Source organism: Carettochelys insculpta, chromosome 3 (genome assembly GCF_033958435.1).
Source record: "Carettochelys insculpta isolate YL-2023 chromosome 3, ASM3395843v1, whole genome shotgun sequence".
Taxonomy (NCBI): domain Eukaryota; kingdom Metazoa; phylum Chordata; order Testudines; family Carettochelyidae; genus Carettochelys; species Carettochelys insculpta.
This window is the reverse complement of record NC_134139.1, coordinates 198225072-198242539: the sequence shown is the minus strand read 5'-3', so window position 1 is coordinate 198242539 and position 17468 is coordinate 198225072. Positions and strand designations below refer to the sequence as shown.

The 17468-nt window shown below is 46.6% G+C and overlaps 1 pseudogene; it reads left to right on the top strand.

Annotated features, from left to right (window-relative positions):
- Positions 1-2418: 2418 nt before the first annotated feature.
- LOC142011619 (cytochrome P450 2K6-like) lies at positions 2419-8645 on the top strand (annotated as a pseudogene).
- The last annotated feature ends 8823 nt before the right edge of the window (positions 8646-17468 follow it).

The window sequence follows — 17468 nt, the reverse complement described above, 5'->3', positions numbered from 1 at the left end:
CTTTTCATGTATCCTCCTATAAAACTAGGCAACTGTGTGAATGAGTCGGTGTAACTCTAGAAGACCTCTGTGTACCCTCCCCCCAGGAGTTCTGCCCTCAGAAGTCCTCTGAGTGGTGTTTCTCAAACTTTTGGTTTTATAATGTACTCCCTTTAAGAAAAAAATATGTACTTCTCTCATGTACCCTAAGTGTACGTGTACCATCAGTTGAAAAACGTGGTGCTAAGGTAGTCTGAGGTCTTGTAACAAGGGACTTTTGAAGTCAGAAGGGGTCCTTTTGAAAGGCCTCCATCTACACAAGTGGCATGCATTCTGAAAGCAGCACTTTCTAATCACGTGCGGCCGCCATTATACTAATGAGGTGCTGCAAATTCATGTTAGCTCCTCATTAGCATCTTCCAAAATGCCTCATTAATATTCCCCCATCTGGGGGGCTAATGTAGTTACAGTCACAATGAATAAAAATTATCCTCTGGTGCACCAGTGCATTTACATCACCTGAAAAGAGGAAAGCAGATGTACTCAATAGAGCAACCGAATTGGGGGGTTTTGCCACTGACATTCCAATACCTTTCTGTGTTTTATCATAAGCATCAATCAAAAGTGTAACTGGATTCTAAAAAGAGTTAGGTAAGTTCTGGAGAATAGATGCATTAATAGTTATTAGCCAAGATCATCAGGAATTCAATCCCAACATTTGGGTCTCCCAAAATCTGAGACTGGGGCGGAATCACTATAAATAGCCCTGGTATTTTCATTCCCTTTGGGCACTTCTTCACAACAGGGAGGAGGGACTCTGCCATGCTCAATCTTCTGGAGTTTGATTTAGCGTGTCTGGTAGGGACATGCTCAATCACACTCAGAGGCTCCCATCGACTTCCCTTCAGTGGAGACCACACAAATGCTAGAATTAAGATACATCTACTCCAGCAATGTAGTTTATATAATTGAAGTTGTGTATCTTAACTTGACCTTCCCCATTACTGTAGATGTCACCTCTAAAGTATCCGGCATCAGCCACTGTCATCAGTCTGACCCAGTCTGACCCACTATGGCCAGTCTTCTGAAACAACCACAGTCCTCCAGACGGACTGATACATTCGCATCTCAACCCGTTACTTCTTGCTGTAGCTCACATCTCCTCCTTCATCTCCTCATCTCTATTTGGACCTTAATCATACATCGGGATCTGCTATCACAGACTGCTTAGCCCACACTGAGCTGCAGGATACACGGATTTTGTGCTCTTTGGAGGAAGATCCATCGTTAAGTTCTCTGTTTGTGCAAAATTTTGCACAATGGAGTACTGGTCCCTGGCTAGGGCACCTAGATGTTATGGTAGCATTGATGAATAATAATAAAATAATAAGAAAAATGACGAGAGCCCATGCAAACAACAAGGTCTGCACAAGCAGCTCTTGAAGCAAAATTAGAGCCATAGATTGACAGCTATGTGGGGAAGCATTCTTATTTGTCTGCAAAGCACTAGAATATTTTGGTGTCATACAAAATATCCACAATAATAAGCACATCTAAAGTAAAACCAGTGATGCACTGTAAATTTATTTCCTGGCCAACGTGAAAGAACTATACTTGGTAAAGTTGAGCACAAATTAATTATTTTCTAGTTAATTGTTTTGTTTTTATGAAATATTAATCTATGAAAATAAAAATAATTTAGTCAAAGAATTGTGTGTGAAAAGGAAATAAGTTCCTGTCCAACGCTAAAGTTCAGTACTTGCTGCTGGTATCACATAGCCCATTATATTGTCTGTAACCCCTGTGAGCAGGTAGAACCTGATACGGATAATCTTATACATAATTCCCTTCTGAGGGCAATTCTCAGGGGGCAAAGCAGTGTGGTATTAGTACAGCTTGTTTTTTATAGGTGTACAAAGCTAGTGAATTTACATGGTAAATTTGTCAGAGACGTTAGTGCAAACCTGGTCTCACATTTCAATACGTATGACAGTAGGCTAGGACTTGGGAGACTTGGTTTCATTTACCAGTCAGCCAAAGACTTCCTGTGTGACCTTAGTCCAATCTCTCCAAGCTTCAGTTCCTTGCCTGTACAATGTGCTGAGAGCCACTTCCACACCTCGTTTGAAAGATTATTTTCACTGGGCATTAGAGACGCTCTGCACACCCAGCATTCTTAAGCTCTATGCCCATATTGTAACAAAACTTAAAAAACTTAGTATTTTTTTCAAACAAAATAAACAGCAGCAGCAGAGCACTAATGTGTATAATTCTCTTCTGTCTGACTGCTGAATCTGTTGCTTGGAAAAAAAAATTGCTCTAGTTTGTGTGCTTTAAACTCGATATCAAACCTCCCAACAGGAAACTTACAACTTTTTTTTTTTCGCTCTCCCTGTATTTCAGCTCTCTGAGAAATATGGCCCAGTCTTCAGCATTCAGATGGGACCCAAGAAAATGGTGGTGCTCTCAGGATATAAGATGATGAAGGAGGCTCTTGTGGACAAGGCAGATGCATTTGCAGAAAGGCCCAGAGTCCCAATATTTGAAAAGATAGTAAAAGGACATGGTGAGATTTCTTTTCTCTCTTCCCTAACTGGAAGCATTGGAAATAATCTTCTATCAGGGTATGTCTACACAGCAGCTTTATTCCAAAATAAGCTATTCTGGGAGAGCTTGTTATGAAATGGTGCTGCTGCCAACAAAAATACATTTTGAAATAGCACTCATCTACTTCTAAATACAGCGTATTTCAAAATAGAGCCACTGGATGCAGTATGGCTTTTCAAAATAGTTGATTTTCCCTCTCTTAACAGCACCTATTTTGAAATAGCTGTACCAAAATAGGCGCTGTTCCTCACAAAATGAGCTTTACCAATTTCAAAATAAGTCGACTGATAGTTTGTGTAGATGTTAGCATAGTTATTTCAAAATAACTGCTGTTATTTACAAATAACTTTGCTATGTAGACTTGCCCACAGGGATCTATTCTGCTTTGTTGTGTAGACCTACCCGTAGAGTCACTGCAGCACAGATCCCTGGTTCTCCCAGGTGAGTGCCCTGAGCTACAGGCTAAAAGTCCTTCATCTTCTTGCTCTCTGGCCCAAAGACCCTTATCCAAAGTGGAACAGTGTCAGCAGGAGAGATTCAAAGAACCCTGCCTCAGAACAGCCCATTTCAGCACTCCCCAGACAGGTGGCAGATGCTTCTCCCAATCTTCTGTTTCTCCTTCAGCTGAGGAAGAAATTTGCTAAATAACAGCACAGAACAATGAGAGCCAGGACTGGTGGCTGTAAACAAACTTTATGGGACGATGGGAAAGTTGGCTTCACCCAGTGTTCAGTTGTCATCGAGCTAACTAAAATCTTTTGTGTGTCAGGTGTTATTTCTGCTCATGGTGAAAACTAGAAAGCGATGAGAAGATTTACTCTCATGACCCTCCGGGACTTTGGTATGGGCAGGAGGACCATTGAAGACAAATCCTGGAAGAATGCGCTTATCTGATAATGGATTTTGAAGCCCAGAAAGGTGAGCGTGTGTTGAGCTTAGTGGTGTGACACTGGCAGTCATTCAAAGTGCTTCAACATATTTGGGCTCTCCTCCTCCACACATCAGCAGTTCATCTGCTTTAATGCAGGGGTGCAAGCAGTTCCAAAAGGGGTCAGGGGAGGGCTCTTATTTCAATGGTTTCCAGTATGAAATGAAGAATATAGCCATACAATGCTTTTCAGGAAGCCTCTTTGACATGGTTAAGATGATGAACGTTGCCGTTTCCAATGTCATTGTGTCAATAATATTTGGACACCGGTTTGATTACGAGGATCCAAATTTTCTCAAGCTTATCCAACTGATTAATGAAAATGTCCAGATTTTTGGGAGTCCTTCAGTTATGGTAATATTAGTTAATCTGGTTTATTCTGTGTGTATTTTGGGGATTTCAGAGTGTTTCCTAGAAAGAGGTCCTAATCCCAGATTAGCCAATAGCATGGTGAGTAGAGCACTCGACTCGGATATAGGAGAATCAGTCAAAGGAGCTGTTGAATCTGAACCTAGGTTTCTGATGTCTCCCATTAGTGCCTGAAACGGGGCTATTGGCTATGACAAGAAATTTTTTGTTCTTCCCCATCCCTTTCAAGTGACCAAAAATTCCATCGCAGAGCTGCAAAACTTTTCCTGTTGAAAATGGCATAAAAATACGCTTCTTTGAAAGTTCTAGGTTCTTTACATCAGGATTTTCTGGCTAAACCATTTGATCTAAAACCTCCTGAGCAGCTCTAATATCTCTAATAGGAAGCAGCGCCAGATGCTCTTGGGGAAAAAGAAGCCCTTTTGACAGGCAACTGTATGGCAACCTGCCGACAGCGAATAACTTGTTAGGGTAAAAAGGTCATAGACACAATCCAGGAGTCTAGCTGTCTGCCATATGAATGTAAAATTATAGTTGTTGTTTCACATCTACACCTGCCAAATGAAGGAGATAAGGTCAAAAAGTAGTTTCATTGATCTCAAAATGACTTCTGCATTTGAAAGGCTGAGAGACTCAGGCCCCATTAATTGCAAGGTTATCTCATCTCAATGCATAGTGCTAAAAAGTGACATATTGATCATGAATAAATTATTAACCTTTATAATCTGCATTTCCTTTTTGCTGACTATGCTATATTCCCATCCTTTAGCTGTACAATGTGTTTCCTGCCCTGGAGTTCTTACCAGGAAATCATAAGACTGTCTTTAAAAATATGGAAGAACTCTACTCCTTTATTCAGCAGACATTCATCGAACGCCTGAAGCAATTAGATCCCAGTGACAAGAGGAGTTTCATTGATGCCTTTCTTGTCAAGCAGCAGGAGGTTCCACTGGGGTTGGAGAGGAGTGGTTAATGAAGATTTTCCTTGATTGCCAATATTCTTTAAATTTTAACAGACTTTTGTACTTGCAGAAAAAATCTAATTCCAATTCCCATTTCACAAATGAGAATTTGCGAAATCTGGTGAGTAATTTGTTCATAGCTGGGACAAAAACAACTTCCACCACGCTCTGCTGGGGTCTTGTGCTTATGATGAAATACCCAGCCATTCAGAGTAAGTCTTCTGAGCCCTTCTGATTATTCATAATATCTTTTGCTCTGCTCTGCGTGTACTGAGTGTGCTTTTGTGCAAACTGTGTCCACACACATATGGCCAGCACAGTCCTCACCCAAGTTTGAATGCAAAACCTCTGGCATGTTGTCATCCCTTGCAGTGGGGAGAAGACAGACTCAGCTGTTGTGAAAGCAAAGGGAATTCTTTACTGAGGCTTCTAGACTCAGAGAGGATCCTGAAGTTTTCTGTGGTCATTTAGCTCTCTCAATAACACTTGGCTGCCTAATGTCTCCACACGCTTGACTTCAGCCCTTGTACTCCAAATGGAGCACAGGTCATTTACAAGTCTCCTCCACTTCACTCTGTCTCAGGACAAAACTTCTAGCCGATTCCAGGAGCATTCCAGAATCCCTTCAATCTCAGTACATTTACTCCACGTTGTCCGAGGTTTTCCTCTTTTGCGTATTCTTTGTGGGTTCCATTGGAGAGCTTGATGGAGTATGCTGGATGATGGTTTTCTTTGAATATGGCCTAGTCAACCCCACTTTCTTCTCTTCATTTGAACATCAAGTGATTCTTGTCCTGCTGTGTTCTTAAGCTCCTCCTTTGTGACAAAGACTTGCCATTTGATGCAAAGGATGTACCTCAGGCAACTGTTTATGAATGTATATAGGTTGTGAGTTAAATATTTTTTAGTGTGCCAGTTCTCTCATCCATGCAAGAGCACATTCTTCACATTTATGTTAAAGATATGCAGTTTCATCTTTGCAGATATTATCTGTAAACTTGAGATCTCCCTAAATCATGGACTGCACTGAGAATGGAGGGACCACAGTGTATTGTACACCTCAAGAGTGATCAGAACAGATGCAGAGCATGTTGAAGTTTCATTTTTCAGTGGAATTTAAGGCCGTTTAGTACCTCATAGGATTGACCCCTAAAAACAAAAAGGCCTACCCTTTGCATGGAGACAGAATCATCTCTGCACTTAGCTACTAGTATCACATCTAGAAAAGGCACACTTACCTCTGCTCCCAAATTTCCCATATAAGACTTGTTCCATTTCAGCCTTGGTAACAAAGGAGATTAGCAGCAGCATTTTAGAAACATAATGATGGTATCCTAAAGGGTGTTGATTGTATTGTGTATCAGGCAACCGTTGAAGGTTTCCTTCTCTCTGCCCAGTTTCTCATAGAGGTTCCCGCCATCGCAGTATCTGAGCACCTGCTTTCACTCTCTTTCAACTGTTCAGGAAAAGCCCATGAAGAAATTGAAAGAGTTGTAGGATCTGCCCCACTTCATTATGAGCATTGGAAACAAATGCCATACACAGACGCAGTCATCCATGAGATTCAGAGGTTCGCTAATATCCTGCCAATGAACCTGCCTCATGAGACAACGGAGGATGTTAGACTTAATGGCTATTTTAATTCCAAAAGTAAGTAAAAGCAGGAAGCCTGCCAGACCACTTCTGTCAGTCTTCTTCATTTCGCCTGGACAACTCCTAAACACAGACTAATCAAATTTTAAACTTTTTAGCTGGTGAGCTCAGCTAAGACAAACCATAAAGCAATCCATGCAGTCACTTCTGCAATGCTCTGGTTCAAACCACTGACATGTTTTTGGGAAAGACAGCAGGAGGAGTCTGTGCAGAGGGTTTACTAATTTTGAAGGTATGAAATGTTAATGAGGTAGTGTGAGAAATGGAACAAGGCCATGCTCTGAGCACCTGGAATAGATATATGTGTAGGATACTCTTACTGGGGCAGATCCTCATCTGGTGCCCACTGGCATAGCTCCACTGAAGGGAGCACAGCTACTTACATCTACAGCAGCTGATGACCTGGCCCATTATCTTTCTAAGTGAAACTCACTGTTTATTTCCAATTTGATATTTTAGTAGAGTTGGTAGAAAAATGTCAATTGTTTTTTTCTGTTACTAAGTTTGTTAAGCATAAATTGCAGGTTTAAGGTTTTTCAATTTCATAGAAATTTCCAGGGAAAAAAACAGAAAAGCTGTTTCTGGATTTAAAACACATTTTTGGTAAAAAAATTTTTACTTTAAAAACAGTTTTCAGTACAAATATTTGATTATCAGTAAAAAAATTAATTTCGGAACAATATTGCCAAAAATGAAATTTTGCAATTTTTTTTTTGGTTGCCAAAAAAAAGCTAATTTTTTGGTGGAAATCACATTTCAATTTACAAGTAGTAACAGTTGTCATTTTTATTTTGTGATCATTTTAGGGTACTTATGTCATTCCCCTTCTGGCCTCTGTGTTGTATGACAAGACTCAGTGGGAGAAGCTTGGAGAATTCAATCCTCAGCATTTTCTCAGTGGAGATGGAAAGTTTGTGAAGAATGAGGCATTCATGCCCTTCTCAGCAGGTATCTTCTCTTCAAGCACAGCAGTTTAACCTCTGTCCTTTCTCTCCCCCACTTCTAACATATCATGCTGGAGCTCCGTCTGCCCTAGAGTTCAAGGGAGGCAAAACTCTCAATTCTGCCCTGCTGTTAGCTGCAGCAAGGCTATCCTGTGTGTTGAGTTTGCTCAGCTGTTACTAGCTATTATTCTTGTATTTCTAAGCCCTGCTGTGTAAGGCTACATCTACACTACCCTGGAAGCTCTACTCAGGATCAATCTTCTGGGGTTCCATTTTACACATCTAGTATGGATACATAAAGTCAAACCCTGTACTCCTCGCAAGACACAAGCAGTAAAGGAGGTTGACAGGAGAAACTTTCCTGTTGACCTTCCTCAATATGAACAGCTAAGGTAGTCAGGTGCAGATATGTTCACGTTAGCTGTGAAAGTACAGTAGATAGAACTAAGTATCTCCGGTCAATTTACTTTGCCACATGTACAGAAAGGCTAAGGGAAATAAAAGGATTAAGCATGAAAATCACACTGTTTCCAGACATGGACCAAAATCCAGAATGAAACACTCTGAAATCTTAGAGGCTGTGGAATCTAGATCCAACCCAAAAGACAGCAGGAGATGGCTCTTTCCAAAACTTGTCATTACCGTGCCTTAAACATGTTACAATGATCCTTAGAGATCAGTTTCTTACCTTCTAGCCTTTGGCTGTTAAGAAGGTATTGTCTGTTCGCCTGACTGATCTTATGGTCTGGTGAACAGAGCAAGGTACTAGGAATGGGAAACTTTTGATTTCTGGTCTGCCTCTGCCTGGTACATTTGGTGTACCCACCTCATGCCGTATTTTCCCTTCAGTCAAATGGAGCAATGACATCTGCTTTCTAAGAATAGTATTATGAGGATGAATTAGCTCATAGAGGCTAAATTCTTATCTACAACACTTTCCTGGAGTTAAAAATCCAATCTGTTGTGTTGCTGATAATTTTTGAAATCCTTCCATCCTTGTTGTATTTCATTACAGGTAGGAGGATCTGTGCAGGTGAGATTCTCGCCAAAATGGAACTCTTCCTCTTCTTTACAAGCCTCCTGCAGAGGTTCACTTTCCATCCTCCTCCTGGAGTTACCAGCTCAGATCTGGACCTCACGCCTGCAGTTGGGCTAACCACACCCCCAGTGCCCCATACCATCTGCGCTGTACCACGCAGATAAACCACAGCTTCTGGGAAAAGCCACACAAACCACCTCATTCTTTCCTCCTGCTTATCCTTATACAGCCAGCTACAAGTGATCTATCTTTATTTTCAGTGTCTATGCATATCTTAACAGCACTTTACCCTTTGCATTGGACACAACCCACCAATTTTTAACAAAAAACTATAAAGAAAAACCAATACAATAAAGAAAAGCCTCTTTCCATGTTGTGATTGCCCTTTTCCCAACTCCAAAGTCATGGACATTTTGGGAACATGTTGGTAAGATGGTGCTTGGTCCAGTTATGAGTGCAGGGGACTGATCTTGACCTCTTGAGGTTCCTTCCAATTGTATGATTCGATGATTCCTTCAAACCAGTAAATATCCTTGTCCAGAACTATAGTTAACATTCAACCATTTTGAAATATTTCGGTCTCCCTCCAGCATGTAACATCTGGGCCCAAGACAACCCTGATTATAGGAGTAGCACCTAGAGGGCTCCCAACTAGTTTTGTTAGAGTAAGGGAATGTCAAAATGGGGCACTTATTTGGAAGCTGCCCCCATCGACACTGTCAATCTGCAATTCGAAGTCTGTACATTGAAATTTGTGTGGCTGCCTTTATGCTAATGAGTCTTTGAATATGCACATTAGTGCCTCATTAGCCTGCTTTAAGTTGCCTCATTACCATGCCCCGTCCAACGGGAGGGAGCCAGTGTAGAAGCAGCCTCAGACGCAGCCTGGCTGTCTGCTTGGAAGCTAGCAGAAACTGCTGGAAGAAGTAAGATGGGTTCTGGAGAGGCTTTGCCACATAAAGTCTGTGAGTGGCTATAAGGAGGGGTAGGTCAACTGAGAAGCTGCTTGTTCAGACATGTGAGTTGGCGGGTGGGGTTGTTTTCATTTTGGCTTGTGCTTTTATTTTTTGACAGACTGTTGCCAGTCTTGAGTTTAGAACAAGGTCGCTGGGGACTGTGTGAGGTTTTAAAGGGACTGGACGAAGGGGAAAAGCGGGTAGCTTAGCCACATGTGTACCCTTGTGGCTAGAGTTTCCTTTGGCAGGGAGTAAACAGCTACATGCTACAGCAACATCTAAGGAGCATGTTTGGCATTTATAGAGTAGTTTTCATCTATTGTTTTAATTTAGAGGGCGTATATAGGCCCAAAGAGAGATGGGGTTTGCTTGCTCCTGTCACTGTCCAATACGACACAGGGTTAGATAAGGTCTGGTATTTGCCTACAGTGGCCTCAGCCTGTTTGGTACCATGGCAAACACACTCTTTTAAACCTTTTACTGAAGACTATTGGACGTATCAACTGTTGCTCGGCCCTTTAACTGAAGGAACTTGTTAAAAATAAATAAAAAATGTGCAGGCATTTGTCAGTGATAGTATTTTTTAAAAATGAACAAAAATGAAGGCTGGAGTGAGGGTTCGGGGGTGTGTTGGTTCAGGGTTTGGTAGGGTTAGGATAGAGGGTTGGTGGGGCCTCCAGGCAGGGTCTGAGGGTGCACAAGTCAAGGCAGGTTGTAGGGACAGAAGTTAGGGTGGGTCTTCAGATGGGCGGGGCTGGGAGGTTGAGGAGATTTATTGGGACAACCTGTAGCAATGAGGCTGGGGCTTCTCCAAGGGCACCTCCTGCCATGGTGTCAGGACAGCAATCCCAGGCCAGTGGCTCCTCCTCAGGGGAATGGAGCAACACTCCCCGGCCAGGAACTCCTCCTAGAAGGGAGGGATCTGGGGATGTGTGCTTTTGGGTGGGGGCTGCAGCTCTTTGGGGTGACCCTGGCCTCCAGTTACCCTTTGAGCCTGTGGGCAGGGCACCACACTGGGGGCAACCCCAGCCTTCTGCTGCCCCCCAGGTCTGAAGCTTCTCCAGGGAATCTTCTTTGCTTGGGGTAGTGGCCACCCCAACCTGCAGCCTGTTGCGGGGGAGGAAGGGGGGTGCAGCACTCTCCGGGCTGACCCTGGCCCTGCACTGGTCTGGGGGAAGTCCTTTGAGGGCTACCCTGAACATCCAGCATCCCCTCCATCCTGCAGCATGTTTGGTGGGATGCTCCAGGGGCTGGCCAGACTCCAGAGCCTACCCTCACCTCCAGTGGCCCCTGGGGCCTACAGGCTGTCCGCCCCCTGCCCTCCCCTCCTGTAAGCTGTTGAAGTGAGGTCAGGGATCTGGGGATTGTTACTCGAAATTCAATGAGCCAAATCTGACCTTCTGTGGGGCCTTAGTTATCAAGATAGACTAAGTCAGTGAGCAATTTTCACAATCTCTTGGATTTTGCAACATAGCATTCCTCCCAAGCTTGGTTTGAAATTCAAACACGTCTCTGCCCCATTACCAAAGCTGCAGGGATATATCTAACGAAACCCAACACATATCTGGTGCAAATCACCCCTTTATTGGCATTCTCAGAAGAGAAGCCACAGACCAAATGAATTACAGCAGCAGCGCTGAATCTTTCTAGAACACTGTATCCCTTCCTTCCAAGAGTCTGATATGTCTTCTATGCCCATTTTTCATCTCATTTAAAAACTTGCAAAATCAGCCATGAAAATAAAGTGTTCAATTTTTTGCTGAAAAATTGCTTTTTTTCATTTTACATAATAAAGCAATTGGACTACAAGTACTGTACTTGCTTATCAGTGTATACAGTGTTATAAACAAATGATTGTCTATGAAATTTTACACTCTTGTAGCACCTTTGTGATAATGAAACTTTAGTTTGAAGAAGCTGTACCGCTGTAAACCTGCTGGAAGGCCCCACATTGACTCCAGGAAGAAGGCAAACTCAGAGAAAGCTGAAAAGTTCAGAGACACCCTCCAGGAAAATCTGCGCAGAGGCCCTGGGGGCGTCGATGCAACATCCAAATGGCAACATCTGAGGGATACAGTTTACAACACAGCCTTGTTGGTGTTTGGAAGAAGAGCTAGAAACACGAACGACTGGTTCAAAGCTAACTCCGATGAGATGATTCCAGTCATTGAAAAGAAGCGCGCTGCACTCCTGGAGTACAAACACTCACTGAGCCAGAGTACCCAGGAAGCACTTAGAGAGGCCAGAAGAACAGTACAGCAGACAGCCAGGCGCTGTGCCAACAACCACTGGCTCCAGCTATGCAGCAGCATCCAGACCTGTGCCGACTTTGGTAATCTCAGAGGAATGTACGAGGGTGTGAAGAAGGCATTAGGACCCACCCAGAACAAGATGACACCTCTGAAATCCAAATCTGGTGAAGTCATTGCTGACAAAGCCAAACAGATGGAGCGCTGGGTTGAGCACTACTCCGAGCTGTACTCATGCGAGAACGTTGTGGTTGACGCAGCCCTCGCTGCCATCGAGCTCCTACCAGTAATGGACGAACTGGATAAAGAACTGACTGTGGATGAACTGAATACAGCCATCGACAGCATTGCAGCAGGAAAGGCCCCTGGTCAGGATGGTATACCACCAGAGGTAATCAAATGTGCCGTGGACACACTCCTGGAACCCCTACATGAGCTACTGTGCCTGTGCTGGAAAGAGGGTGAGGTTCCACAGGATATGCATGACGCTAACATTGTAACGTTGTATAAGAACAAAGGAGACAGAAGCAACTGCAACAACTACCATGGAATCTCCCTCCTAAGCATCACTGGTAAACTGTTCGCTCGCGTCATCCTTGGCAGACTCCAGAAGATTGCTGAGAGGGTGTACCCCGAATCGCAGTGCGGATTCCGCGCAGAGAGGTCTACCGTTGACATGGTCTTCTCTCTAAGGCAGCTGCAGGAGAAGTGCAGGGAGCAGAGAAAGCCACTCTACATAGCCTTCATCGACTTGACCAAGGCTTTTGACTTGGTCAGCAGGGATGGTCTGTTCAAACTGCTCCACAAGATAGGCTGTCCTCCACGGTTACTGAAGATGATCCAGTCGTTCCACGAAAACATGAGAGGAACCATCCAATATGACGGCGCATTATCGGATGCTTTCAGAATCAGGAGCGGCGTCAAACAAGGATGCGTGCTTGCCCCGACATTGTTTGGGATCTTCTTCGCGCTCCTCCTGAAGCATGCCTTTGGATCTTCAACAGAGGGCATCTTGCTGCACACAAGATCTGATGGAAAACTGTTTAACCTTGCAAGGCTGAAAGCTAAGTCTAAGGTGCGAGAAGTCCTCATCAGAGACATGCTGTTCACAGACGATGCTGCTGCAGTGTCTCACACAGAAGACCAGCTTCAAAAACTGCTGGATCAGTTCTCCAAAGCGTGCAAGGACTTTGGGCTTACCATCAGCCTAAAGAAGATGAACGTACTCGGTCACGATGTTGCTGAATCCCCATCAATCAGCATTGACAACTATACATTAGAGGTCGTCCATGAGTTCGTTTACCTCGGGTCCACCATCACTGACACCCTGTCATTGGACACTGAGCTAAATAGGAGGATCGGAAAAGCGGCCACAACTCTGTCCAGACTCAGCAAGAGAGTGTGGAATAACAACAAGCTGTACACTCACACCAAAATGCAAGTCTACAGAGCCTGCATCCTCAGCACCCTCCTTTATGGCAGCGAGACTTGGACCCTGTATGTCCGCCAGGAAAAGAGGCTGAACGTCTTCCACTTGCGCTGCCTCAGGTGCTTCCTTGGAATATCATGGAAGGACAGAGTGACCAACACCGCCATCCTCGAGCAAGCTGGAATCCTAACCATGCACACGCTCCTCAGGCAGCGTCGACTCCGCTGGCTTGGCCACGTCCACAGGATGAATGATGGAAGGATTCCAAAAGGCATCCTGTATGGTGAGCTAGCCTCTGGCTAAAGACCTCCCAGACGCCCCCAGTTGCGTTACAAAGATGTCTGCAAGAGAGACCTCAGAGAGGTAGACATCGAGCTGGACAACTGGGAAGAACTAGCAGATGACCGCAGCAGATGGAGGCAGGGGTTACATAAGGGCCTTCAGAAGGGCGAGTTGAAGATCAGACAGCTAGCAGAGGAGAATTGAGCACACAGAAAGCACAATAAGGACTTGCCAGACACCCACTATATCTGCAAGAGATGCAGCAAGGACTGTCACTCTCGTGTGGGTCTTCATAGTCACAATAGACGCTGTAAATGAAGTCCTTAATTGAAACTTTAAGGGCGCGATCCATAGTCTATGCAGACTGAAAGATGCCTACTACTACTAGTTTGTACTGACTTCACTTCTCCTTTTATGTAGCCTGCTGTAAAACTGGGCAAATATCTAAATGAGTTGCTAGAACCCTAGAAGACCTCTGTGTATCCCTCAAGGAGTTCAGCCCTCAGAACTCCTCTAGAGCAGAGTTTCTCAAACTTGAATAGTAACAGAGAGGGAGCTGTGATAGTCAAAACACTATCAAAACAAAAAGCAGTCAAGTAGCACTTTAAAGACTAGCAAAATAATTTATTAGGTGAGCTTTCGTGGGACAGACCCACTTCTTCAGACCATAGCCATACCAGAACAGACTGGTATGGCTGTGGTCTGAAGAAGTGGGTCTGTCCCATGAAAGCTCACCTAATAAATTATTTTGCTGGTCTTTAAAGTGCTACTTGACTGCTTTTTCTCAAACTTGTTTTTAATAAAGTATCCTTTTTAAAAAAATAAGTATCCCCAGACTTCTCTCACTTACCCTAAGGGTATGTGTACCACCAGTTGAAAAACTTGGTGCTAGGATAATCTGAGGTCTTGAAGCAAGTGCTTTTTAACCTTTCCAGATTACTGTACCCTTTGCAGGAGTCCGTTTTGTTTTGCTTCCCAACAACTTACACCTCACCTAAAACAACTTACTTTCAAAAACATGCAAAAATATCACAGAAGACCACAACTGAAAGCTTTCTGACGTTCTACCATTTTATTATCAAATAAATTAACTGGAACAGAAATATCATACTTACATTTCAGTGTAAGGCATATGAAGCAGTAGAAACAAGTCACAGTCTGAATGAACTTTATATTCCAGCACACAAATTCCTTTGGTGCTCTGCTTTTGGTGCAAACTATTTATTTCAGTGGAGCTGAGCCCATATACACCAAGGCTACGTCTACACTAGCACACTATGTCGAAGTAGCCTATTTCAAAGTAAGAACATCCTATTTCGAAGTAAGGATTCCTCTGGGGGACACCACTGTGCCCCCTGCCTGGTGGTGGACGTGGCCTACCCCCTCCAGCCCTGGCTCATGCACCCATACACTGGTCACCTCAACACCAGCCAGGAGCAGTTCAATGCCTGCTTGAACCACGCCCGCCAGGTGGTGGAGCAGACCTTCGGCTGTCTGAAGGGCCGCTGGCGGTGCTTCCTTGTCCGTCTGGACATCAGCCTCCAGAACATCCCCCAGGTTGTGGGTACGTGCAGCACGCTCCACAACACTGTGGAGAGCACGGGGGAAGCCTTCTTCCAGGGGCGGGCAGTCGACGCCAGCATGGGTGTCCCCCAGCCGGCCACCGCACCCAGCCGCCAGGCCCACCGTGAGGGGGTATGGGTCCGTGAGGCCCTCTGGGCCCACTTTGATCAGGGACACTCCTGAGCACCTCCCTGGCCTTCCCCGGAGGACCCCCCACACACACAGCCCACAGTGCCTGCACACCGCCCCCAACACCCACACGCCACCCCCCCCGAACAAGCACACGCTTCCAGTTCTTTGGAAAATAAAACCTTTTTTTTTTTTTTGAAAACTGCTAACTTTGTTTTGTGCACAACAGAAACTGCAACCAATATACAAAGGGGGACAACTATATACAATAGGGACAACTAGTGCAAATGGGGTCCCGGCGGACGGCTCAGCCGTTGGCCTATCAGTCCGGGGTGGGGGTAGACGGGCGCGATTCCTGGTGGGTACGGCTCGTGACCCACCCCCTGTATCCGCGGTCCCCAAAGTGGCCAGCTGGGGGCTGGGAGGACCAGCAAGTGTGGCTGGGATGTCTCCACTGGCTGGTCTTCAGCCCCAGTGGGCTCTGGTCCTGGGGAGCTGGCAGGCGACATGGCAGGTGGGGCGGCAGGTGAGGCAGCAGGCGGCAAGGCGGGTGGCATGGCAGGTAGGGCAGCAGGCTGTGAGGCGGGTGGGGTGGCAGGCAGCGTGACAGGTGGGGCATCAAGTGGAGTGGCAGGGAGGGCACCCCAGGGGGCAGCGGGGGGCGGGAGCCAGGCGATGGCCTCCCGGATCAACCTGGCTATCTCCCTGAAGACCCCCATGAAGTCCTCCCATGCCACCCACTGCTGGGTGAACTCCTCCCTGTCAAAGCGGAGCCTCTCCTCCGCCACCTCCGTCGGCCGCCGGAGAGCTGCCAGGAGCTGGGGGTCCACAGGGGCCATCCCCAGGGTCCAGCGGTGGCGGGACCATCCTGCTGGCTTTGGGGGTGTTTCCAGGCACTAGCGGTGGCTGACCTCCAGTGGGCTGTTGGGGATGACGGAGGTTGCCTGGCTGCCTGGGGCGTCGGATGGTGCAGCTGCAGAGAGGGAGAGAGGGAGGGGAAGGCTGTTAGTACTGTGCCCTGGCCTGTGGCCCATTCTCCCCGCTCTCCCTTGGATGCTGGGTCTCCTTCCCCGTCGGTGGGTGTGATGTCCCTATTGGCTGTCCCCATTGCAGGGTCCCCCCGTCCCCAGGGTTAGGTCACAGTGCTGTCCATGAGTGCGGGTGCTGACAGGCACTGATGGCCGTGCCACGATCCTGGGACCATGCCGTGGCTGAGTAGTTGCGGGCTGGGGTCCACGGGGTGTGCATGAAGCTCCCGGTCATGTCTGGTGCCCCCACTCTGTGGCCCTTGGGTGTGTGACCTATGGGGTACATACCTGACCGTCCATTGCCGCAGTCGAGGGAAGCCCGGTGGGCGGACCCCTGGCTGGTGCTCCAGGAGGGGAGATCTATGAGGAGCCCTCCCTACTCGCTGCTGGACCCCTCCTCCGCCATCCTGAGTCGGGGGGGCTCCTCAGGTGGGGCCCTGGGGTGTGGGGCTGGCCTCCGGGCCAGATTCCAGCTCCAAGGCCTGCTGGGGCTCGTCAACCTTGGTGTCAAGGGTGGCTGGGGGAAGGAGGTGTCCTGGGGGCCCAGGGTGGCCCTGAGTTCTCTGTAATAGGGGCAAGCGGCGGGGGTGGCCCCAGACCAGCTGGCCAAGTCCTGGGCCTGGGCATAGCCCTGCCGCAACTCCTTCACCTTACTCCGGACGTAATCTGGAGTGCGGGCAGGGTGACCCCGGGTGGCCAGGCCCTCGGCCAGTCGGGTGAACGCTTCCGCATTCTGCCGCTTGCTCCCCATCACGTGGAGCACCCCCTCTTCACCCCCGAGCCCCAGCAAGTCTCAGAGCTCGGCCTCCGACCAGGAGGGGCCCTGCCTCTTTTTGACCCCCCGCTTGGCTGCTGGGGGTGCCTGGGTCCCCTCAGGAGGGCACTCTGGGGGCTGACTCAATGCCATGGGTGGTGGTAGATGGGTCGGAGTCTGTAGAGGGCGTGAAGGGCTAGCATGTGCGTGTGCTGCTGCCTGCACACTCTCAGCTTCCTGCCACAAGAAATCTGGGTCCGTGGTGCTTTAAAGGCTGCTGCATGTGGGGACCATAAAGTCCCGCAGGGGCTAGACAGAGCATCTCAACCCCTCAGCTGATGGTTGCCATGGAGGACCCCGCTATTTCAAAGTTGCAGGATGCGGATCATCTACACGCACCCTACTTTGACATTGAACATCGAAGTAGGGCGCTATTCCCATCTTCGGATGGAAATAGAGATTTCGATGTCTCACCACCTAACATTGATTTCAACATCGAAATAGCACAAGGCATGTGTAGATGTGACAGGTGCTATTTCGGTGTTGTGCTGGCTACTTCGAAGTAGCCAGCTAGTGTAGACACACCCCAAGAGAGGG